This window comes from Lagopus leucura, unplaced genomic scaffold (genome assembly GCF_019238085.1).
Source record: "Lagopus leucura isolate 7727_CA_CO unplaced genomic scaffold, USGS_WTPT01 Super-Scaffold_73, whole genome shotgun sequence".
Lineage (NCBI taxonomy): Eukaryota > Metazoa > Chordata > Aves > Galliformes > Phasianidae > Lagopus > Lagopus leucura.
The window spans coordinates 70,268,669-70,278,179 of record NW_024962252.1 but is presented as its reverse complement, the minus strand read 5'-3'; the positions used below and the strand labels follow the sequence as shown (position 1 = coordinate 70,278,179).

At 39.6% G+C, this 9,511-nt stretch overlaps 1 long non-coding RNA gene across 2 annotated transcripts; it reads right to left on the bottom strand.

Moving 5' to 3' along the window:
- Positions 1–5,321: 5,321 nt before the first annotated feature.
- LOC122182315 lies at positions 5,322–9,273 on the bottom strand. 2 transcript variants are annotated; one of them, XR_006179769.1, is made up of 3 exons: positions 9,230–9,273; positions 8,120–8,188; positions 5,322–5,451 (listed from the first exon to the last, which is right to left on the bottom strand). It is a non-coding gene; the product is annotated as an uncharacterized LOC122182315 (long non-coding RNA). The 2 variants fall into 2 exon arrangements; XR_006179770.1 differs by lacking the exon at positions 5,322–5,451 and adding an exon at positions 6,582–6,647.
- Between the last annotated feature and the right edge of the window lie 238 nt (positions 9,274–9,511).

Here is a 9,511-nt window from a genome sequence, read left to right as displayed (position 1 = left end):
TGGGAGCATACACAGACCTTTCAGACGCTTTTAAGTGTAACAAAATTCACATTCCTAGAAGCCACTTCAAAAATTTCCACCTTCATACTGATACTATCTTGCACTTCAAGAGCTGACCAGACACACAGTGTTGCACCACCATTAACCCTGGATAAGCTTCATCAGAAGCCAAGGTTTTTTTCAGTCATTTACCCACCTTAACACTAGAAGCTGCTTCTACATTCAGTTTGTGCTTTACCACAAATCACAGAGGCAGGAGACTACTGTTCTGCACTCTCCATCCTCATAAGATGAAAGTTCTTTTCATAGGCAAAAATGTACTGAAGCTCAACAGTTCATACCTCCATCTTAGGTGCTCCAAAAGTATCTCAGCAAATCCTGAGCCTTTGCTTCTCTGAAGTTTACACACAGGTTTGTAAGTCTACACTCAGATCCAGAAAGCTTTACTCAAGAAAGCTCCCTCCAGCCCCTTTTCAAACACAGGTTTATTTAATCACGATGAAGGTAATTAAGGAGTAATGGGATGCAGGTTATGCACCTGTTACACACAGTGCTCAGACTCAGCTGGTGCAAACGTGGGGAAACTAGGACAGGACGGCCCCGCTGCAAAGCATCCTTCTCCAAGCCTCACTGCATTATACTAGCAGTTCAACATAAGAACTATTAAAAAAAAAATAAATGAACCTGTAACATTTATAAAATAGCACTCGCTTCTTCGGCATTTACCACACACAACCATCTATGCAGAAAATAAGTGTTGAATCTTAATTGTAACTATATTAGAAATTATAGATGACCAGGGAGAGCCGAGCAGTAACAAAGCAAACAACAGTGTTTGCATTTCATCTCCTCTCAATGAGTTTGTTAACAAAACAAAACACGAAGGCCTATACTCCACAATTAGTAAGAGTCTTCATAATGAAAATCTCATAAATAGCATTATTATAATTACAGTCTATTGACTAGAAGAAGTTTAAGAATAAGCAGGCATAGATGAATAAATAAACGCTTGTAATCTTCAAAGGATATAACACCATCAGGTCATACATTCTAAAACGTGAATGGAATTATATCACATAGAGGACATAACAGGAAATTGCCTCCCTCCTTCTGTTGTCAATACAGAATTCTTTTTTTACAACTGTAGCAACTAGACAGATCAATATATTAGGAAAGGCTTTATAATAAAGATGTGATAATGGAAGGTTGGGCACAATAGACAAGTGCTATAAAAGAAAAGAAGAAGATTACTCACCCATATCAGAAGATTTCAGGTTCACAGGGGAAAGCTTCACCAAGGAGGGACCTCCAAAAAGAGATCCTTCCCCAGTGGCACTCAGCCCTTAAATGAGGTCTGAGAGGTGCAGCCAGACTCCACCCATTCTAGTCACACAGCTGAATTGCCTTCACCTGTGCTGCCAGGGCTGACCAGGTCCTTTCCCCAGGTGCTCAATCAGTACAATCAGGCTCTAACTCAACAGTTACCATACAACATATTCCCAATAGTTTTAAATCAGTGTAGCAATAGATTTCAGAGCTTTGCAGCCCTGAGAAGTTAAAATAATAATCATCATCATCAGAAATGGTCTTGCATTTCCCTCTGTTCAGTGTCTTCTCTCAGTACTGACCCTTCAGTACCTCTGAGATATTGAAGTTGAGACAACATCTGGACATGTATGGCAGGAGGATGAGAGACAACGGAAAGAAAAGAGGCTCAAAGTAGATAATAGGGAAAATCTTTTCATTCTGGCACCCAGGCAGTAGGACAGGCTGCCTCACAAGGTTGTGCAGCATGCATCCTTGAAGATTTTCAAGACCCAACTGAGCATCCTGCTCTGACCTGGTCTTGAGTAGGGTGCTGAACTACAGAACTCCAAAGGTCTCCTCCCAGCCTAAATTATCCTATGATCTCATTATATCTCACTACAGTTGCAAACTACCTGGAATAATCATGTCTACTTCCTTATTTCTTGCATTTTTGAACAGTGTTAACAGTGACAGGGAGAGCTCTATGTGGTTTTTTATTGTTCAGTCAGGAGAATCCATCTGCTCCTGTATGGCCTGTTTCGTTTCCTCAGCAACTTGGTTTCTAGCTTCCCTACAGACAGCTTTGCAGTAAGGCTAGCATTCATTTCAGTGATCACCCACGGCTATTTCTTCCTTTGTAAGAAACGAAGAACACACATTCAGTACTACCAAATCTCACAGTGTACTTGAAGCCCGAGCCCCTAAAGATACTTGATTAATTTAGAATCTCCATTTTTATTTCTTTTTTTTCCACACAGGCTATTTGTTAGCCCACACATATTGAGAGGAAAACTTACAGATATAGGTATAACATATCAACTCATATCCCGGAAGGTATATGCAGCACGTGCTGATTTCTGTTTCCACCTTAGGATTTTGGTGCCCAGGTTCTGACCCGTAAACATGTATAGTATAGTTAGCAGTAGTGACATTTCCCATATATTTGGGGTCTAGTCTCACCAAGCAAAACATCTGCAGCTAGAACTGTAAAGGAGAACAGGAAAAAGGGAAAGAAATACAGGCAGTAAGAAGTATGCATAACTGCAGATAGACAGGGGAGGCATAATTTATATGCAAAGTAACATTATAACAACTTCATTTGGCTTTGAGTTTATGAGGTAATAAACAAGCCCTGCAGAAGTCTTCAGAGAGGCATCACCACTCCCCTGGGATGAGGTCGTGGCATTTATTTGCCAGGACTTTATTGTCTCATAAAGCAAAAGCCAAGTGAAGCACAAGCAAAGTATTTCTTGCTCTGTAAAACTGTAATATTGCACAGTTATTTACTGTGTAGTGGCCCAATTATTTTTGGTCTCTTCACAATGTTAGGTGTTGACATTTGAGGAAAGGAGAGTTGCCATCCTAATTAAGAGAAAAAGACTCTTTCCCTTTTCAAAAAAGTATCTTTCTTACTGAGCTTCTAACTGATACACAGTTTTGATATTCTGACTGCTTCATTTAGGTGCTCTGGATGTGGGACAGAGAAAATAACAATTAAGTTTCAAATTCAAAGTTTCAGAAAAAAAAAAAAAAAAAAAAAAAAAATTAATTTGCTGACCCTAGGGCAATATATAGTCAATACATAAATTTGTGAAAGGAATTATTATTTTTAATGGGCACTGCTGGATTTGTATTCATATGTATTGGCATTGGTGCAGTGGTAAGTGTTTTATATTATGCTTTATCAGGGAGCGGGCCATGGGAAATGGTTTTAAACTAAAAGAGGGGAGATTTAAATTAGACATTAGGAGGAAATTCTTCTCAATGAAAGTGGTGAGGCCTTGGCACTGCTGCCCAGAGAAGCTGTGGGTACTGCATCCCTGGAGGGGCTTGAGGCCAGTGTGGATGGGGCCCTGGGCAGCCTGAGCTGGAAGGTGACAGCCCTGCCCACAGCAGGGGGGTTGGAACTACATGATCTTTGAGGTCCCTTCCAACCTAAGCCAATCTGTCACTCTGTGATGCTCCATAGTGGATAACGTGGGAAAGATCTGAAACACGTATTTTAGTTTGAATTATTCTTATTTCTGAAGTAAAGAATTGGAATTTTAGATCCTCCTTCCTCTCATTCTGTGTCTGTGTCCCTTTGCATAGAGAATGAGATAACCATAATGTTCACATACAGCATATGCATGTGTGTATGATGATGCTAACATCTCAGATGTTAGCAACACTAGTAGGGAATGAAAATACAGAAACGAATGTGAAATTAAAGAAAAATCAGAAACAAAGGAAACAAGGGAAATATTAGACAACAAATGACAGAAAGAAGACAAACACGAAAACACCATCATGCAGGAAGTCTATGTTTCAAGCAGTAGACCACCCAGGGGCCCAACTAGTAACTCATAAAGGTACCATCCATGAAAGAAGCTAGTTCTGTTTCAAAACAACTGAACTTAAACAGTTTGCTACACAGTAATTACTTTTCTAGTTCTTTGGTTTCTGCACTATGATAACAAATACACTAATGTTTCATTAAAATATTGTATGAAGCACAGTAAAGACACTGAAAAAATGTGACTTCCTATACTTCAAAACTTCAGTTCCGTGTTTCTTTAGGAAATACATTACAGAGAAGTGCTGTCTTGGTTAATATCAGTGAATTCTTGTACTGCAAGTTCCCACAAACAGCTCTTCATAACAAAGTCCACATAAATAAATTACTACCAGTCTTTGGCCTGAACAGAAAATAATAATAATAATAATAATAATAATAATAATAATAAAGAAAAAAAAATAAAAGAAAAGAGAATAAAAGGAATGCTCTTATCTCCATTCCACAGTTTGAAAGCATTCCCTAAGAGAAGTTTCCAGTTTTCAGTTGTTAAGGCCTCAGTTCTTCATCTCCACTGGAAGGTTTGCATTTTGTTTAAGCCTTTCAGCTTGCATAACCATCCTACACACGGAATATTAATTTTGAAAATGCAGTTTAACATCTGGTTCCAACTATACACATTTTTCCACTTGCAGTATTGCAGTATCCCAGCGCCAATAGTCTCTTAATAATTTATTCCTTTAGCTCATATCCCACCAACAAATCCTGTGGTATATTAACCAAGAAACCATATTTTTTTATTTATTTATTTTTTACAAAAGGTATATACATAACTCTCTAGGCCTGCTTTCATGGTGCAGCCATAGTAAAAAGTACATATCTTGCAATTTATGATCACAGAACTGTTGTAAAGTAAAAGGAATAAAATATTAGCCTTACTGATGTCAGTGCCAAAAACTCTAATTTCAGTATCATCAGGATTTCATCTAGGTTCTTAAACTTCCCCAAGAGAAGGTCTTCAAATGACCAAGCTGTTGTCTCTAGCTCATAGAACCAGATCCAAGGAGAAAGCACTCTTCTTTTTATTTCTACATGACAAACTATTTAAAATCTTACACTTTACCTCTGCATTCTTGCTCTGGAAAAGGGATGACTTACCTCCTTTTCTATATGATGACTTACTGTCCCTTACAGATACCACAGGTAACTACCTGAAGACAGCTCTGAACAAAATGCCTCCTATTTTAGTGCGCTGGTCCACAACATCAGAGGTGGATGTTGATGGTAAGGCAGTATAAGAGGACGGTTTCTATCAGTGTCCTGTTACATGCTGTTGCCCTGTGGCAGAGGGACAGTCTGACAGAATAGCATCTGATATGGAGGCGTGTCTGAAGCAAAGGGGTGCCAGAGAATTCCTCCACATGGAAACAATTGCACCCACAGACATTAATTGACACTTGCTGAACATTTATAGAGACCAAATAGTGGATGCAAGTACAGTGAGGTGGTGGATGACCAGTTTCAGCAGCAGTGTGAGAGACGTGAAAGACAAGCCATGCTCTGAACAGACGTGCACAGCTGTCACACCACAAAATAAAGGGTGTCTTGAGCAGTTCATCCTTGCAAATCTTCGGATTACAACCAGGGATCTGCATACAGAAATGAGTATCAGCACCAATGCATTGGAAACAACAGTGGCAATGTTGGAATACATCAACATCGTAGCAGGTGGGTCCCACAAATGCTCACACAAGAAGAGAAGGAATGCCATATACAAGGTTTTCAGGACATATTAAACTTATAGGATGTTGAAGGTGACAGTTTCCTGGATCACGTCATTACCAGTGATGAAACGTGATGTCAATATCACGATCTGGAGTCAAAACAGCAGTCCGTGGAGTGGTGTCATGAGAACTCTCCACCAAAGAGGTTAAAAACACAGGCCTCAGCGGGTAAAGTGATTTGCAGTGTCTTTTGTGATAGGGAAGGGGTGATCCTTATGATTTCCCTGGAACCCAGAAAAACCATCAACTCCAACTGATGCATTGTGACACTGACTAAGCTGAAGGCTTGAACTTCCAGAGTCAGGCCAGAGAAGACAGCAACTTTTCTCATGCAGCACAATAACACCAAACTCCATACCAGTTTGAAAACGGAGGAGACCATCGCTAATCTTGGCTGGACTGTCCCAGAATGGCCGAGGCGAAAGGGACCTCAAGGATCATGAATCTCCAACCTCCTCGCCACAGGCATGGCCACCAACGTCCACATTTAATACTAGACCAGGCAGCCCAGGGCCCCATCCAACGTGGCCTTGAAGACTCTCCTGGATTATTTGGTGGGTATGGTAGATATGGAACTCCATGGGCAATATTTTCCTAGAAATGTTGTTGTGAAACAGGGAGTCACCTCTACTGGTGCAGTTTTTTTATTTTATTTATTTTTTTGAAGTGTTGCATACACATTCTTTGTCATTGCTGGTGAAAATGCATAGCTAATTACGAAAATAAAGAGGAGGCTTTACTTTCAGAGCAGCCTACATCATTATAGATAGTTACAGTATCACTACTCAGCTTGCATTTTCCAAGACTTTGGATCTCAAGCCAAGATTTTGGATCCCCTATTTGTATAGAAGTACTGCAGTCCTTCTCTTAAAAATCTTTTGTTTCATATGTGCTGTTGGATGTGGGTGGCCAACTCCACAGACAACACTGCAGGAGAATTTCACAACACAGTGGTGCAAATCCTAGCACAACTCTGTCTCTATCTCCAGCAGTATTCCTGACTTCTCACAGCAAAAAAATAAAAAGTAGGGTTGTAGTATGCAGAGCTTTGCAGAAGACACCTATAAAAGCAGACCATACCGGAAAGGAGCTTGAAAAACCCTGCTTCCTACTTCATGATCTTAAGTATACCAGAAATATCATCAAAATACAGTCCCCCATTAAGGTTGGGTTATCTCAGAAAAGAAAGGGTAGTGAGGATACAGACAACCAAGCTTTGAAGTACTCAAAAAGATAAATGGCTCACAATTTATTTTGATTGCTATGTTGTGAAATATTCAAATGGTATCTACCAACATCACTCTTACTAAGAACTGGCCATACAATTTTTCAGCTAAGTAAATGTATTCAGGTGGGTCCAAGCAGACAGACACAAATACTCTTAAATCTGACAACAAGAACAGTACATAAGACATATATCACACCATAATTTTTTTTAGTACACAGCATTTTTTAAGGCAAAAAAAAAATCTTGCAAGATTTGCCATTTATTCATGACACCATAAGAATATAAACAATGCTGATGGGCAGATGTTATATCTCCTTTAGTCCTGCTGATAGGAGAGAGAAATAAACCATCATTCTCACAAGCCCACCTTCAGGTTTGAGAACAAGTATGAAACAAGTACATAAAAGACTGTATAAAGCTTATAAATGGGAAAGAAATATACAAAAACAATGAGTTAGGCCTACCACACTTGGTTCCATCTCTTCAAAAATTGCAAGCAACACCAGAAAGGAAATACATTATCTCAGTTATGCAACTTTCTGTAAGTATTTACTCCATCAGATCTGATCTCTGTGGAATTCAAATAGACAAGTGGGGACCCACTAGGCAGCCAAAATCATTTCATTACTGGGACACAGGAAAAAGGAAGAGAAAACAAAGTTTCATTAACTGTATATTTCTGGGCTTTGTTATGGTTGTACTGATATCACAAAAGGCAGAGTAGATATCTTTTGCCCTTCCGCCATTATATGAGCTCTGAAGCAGCAAAATCCTGTTTTCTCAGCAATAGCTGAGCAGATAGGAACTCAAAATGCATTAGAGCACAGAATTTAAAAATGTGTCACATCGTGAGAAGCATTTTCTTGAATACAAACCATGCTTTCAAGATTCACACTTCTGACTCAAAATAGGAAAATCCCTGCTCAGCATAAGATATCAAAGGGCCTCTTCCTCATTGACAGAGATTTTAAGCAAGCAGCCAATCTGTGCCAATCACTAGCCTTATTCCAATTTAGAAAAAAAGAGTTTTCACAAATGAACATAAGTTGGCTGCCAGTAAAAACAGTAGGAAGAATTCTAAATACATCAATTTTCTGTCAGGACTTTTACAAACTCTTCCAGTGTTTCAGCTTTCTCCAGCTGATGTGTTACAAGCTTCTCATGACAAGAGAGCGTGTAAAAATTGCATGGCTCTGCCTCCGCGTTGCACAGAGAAGACAGCTTCAAAACACAACACTTTCACAAATAAAAGGAACTCTGAACGTGAAATTATTAGTGTTCCTAAGACAGCATACAAAAGCTTACCTCTTGCTTCAAATCCCACTCTGTTGGATGTTGTACAGAGTTGAGAAGAGGCAGTTCTTTAAGGAAGACCTGAGGGAAACAGTTGTTCAAATTTCACCCAGCAAGGGAGAAGAACCTGGTCTGGCCACGTGTAGACCTGACTCCTTATCTGGCTCACCAGCCACTAGAATGATCTATCCTTCACAAGCTTTAAAAGCTTTTACAAGTCTTTAAAAAGTTATCTTTACATTTTGCAGATGTAGGCCCAGTTGCATGTCACCTTATCAGATTCTTAAATACCTCCATGTTGGGACAGCTGTTTGGGCACTTTGGTAGCCTACAGAGGGAGAAGGGACCCTCTAGGACTGTTCATATCTTAGGTGATCTAAACCAGATCAGATTGCTATCAGTCCCTGAGGAGCTTTTCACACTAGGGGAAGACATTTTATCAACTTCTGCTTGGAATTAAGATGCCAGTGATTGGTTATATTTATGCCTCAACAATACCAAGTAATCATAGGATAGGATTCTCACATTTTCTGTTGCCCCCTAAACCAAATCTCCCTGAAGCATGCAAAAATGCATCTTCTCTAAGAGCATACAAAAAGATTCTATATATTTAAACATATATTTAAGTTCTGGCTACACTTTTTTCCCTTTACTTAACTTTTTTTTTTTTTTTTTTTTTTTTTTTGCCTTGCAAACTGCTAACTCCTTAAAGAAAAATACCACAAGTAAAAGCCTAATTGGAGAGGAATAATGTAGAGACACAGCAAGTGAGATCAAGACCAGACTCTTTAGCAGGGCCTATGACGATAGCACAAAGAGAAACTGTTTCAAGCTCAAAGAGGGGTAGATTTAGGTTACATACAACAAAAAAAAAAATATTTTACAAGGAGGGTAGTGAGGCATGGAACAGGTTGCCAGTGAAGCACTTGATGCCCTGTCCCTGGAGAGTTTCAACGCGAGGCTGGATCAGACCCTGAGCCACCTGATCTAGCTGTAGTGTCCCTACTCATTGGATTAGACAGTGTGTAATCAATGAATATAAAGATGTTATAATTATGAAATAAACAAGGGAGTTTAGCAAACAAATTATAATAACAAAAACAGAATAGATAGAAAGCTTACCCTTGTCCTGGGCTCGCTACAGAACTCCAGAGGAAGGATCTCCAGAAGAGATCCTGTCCTCCTGGTAGTCAGCTCTTAAATGGGTCCAGGAGAGGCACAGCCAAGCTCCACCCCTTCCAGCAGCACAGGTGAATTGCCTTCACCTCCTGTAAGCTCCTGTAGCTGACTCATTGCTTGCCTCAGGTGATCAGTCAGAGGTTCGGTCTGTGATTCAGCAGTTCCCATACAAACGGCCTTCAGAGATTCCTTCCAACTCTAAGGATGCTATGATTCTAAGATTTT